This window comes from Buceros rhinoceros, unplaced genomic scaffold (assembly GCF_000710305.1).
Source record: "Buceros rhinoceros silvestris isolate BGI_N320 unplaced genomic scaffold, ASM71030v1 scaffold16000, whole genome shotgun sequence".
Taxonomy (NCBI): Eukaryota; Metazoa; Chordata; class Aves; order Bucerotiformes; family Bucerotidae; genus Buceros; species Buceros rhinoceros.
Genome location: NW_010391430.1, coordinates 6,281 through 6,611, shown reverse-complemented (window position 1 = coordinate 6,611; position 331 = coordinate 6,281). Strand labels below are relative to the sequence as shown.

Here is a 331-nt window from a genome sequence, read left to right as displayed (position 1 = left end):
CGTGTTATCCCCGCTTTGCTCAGGCCCTTCTGCCCCCCGCGGCCCCACAGCCCCCACAGCTCTGCTCCCCACGGTGGGAGAAACCCGCTGCAATAAACCCTGGAGCCAGACTCTGCTGCCTTGTCTCTACCCGCGCCGCCACACCGCACATAGGTGTGGGCAGATCACTCTGTGGGTGGTGGACCTGGGGAAAGTAGGTGTTTCATGGAGGTCCCCTCCTGGACAAGGAGACACACCTGCCCAAGGGTTGCCAGATGCCCTGGGACATGCAGAGCTCACCTCCCCCAGGGCTGGTGTGGTTGCCCAGAGAGGCTGTGGATGCCCCCTCCCT

At 64.0% G+C, this 331-nt stretch overlaps 1 protein-coding gene across 1 annotated transcript in view; it reads left to right on the top strand.

Moving 5' to 3' along the window:
* Nucleotides 1–331, top strand: part of LOC104498385 (fibrinogen-like protein A) — a gene marked incomplete at its 5' end in the record, with an annotated part of 2,700 nt that overhangs the window by 1,905 nt on the left and 464 nt on the right.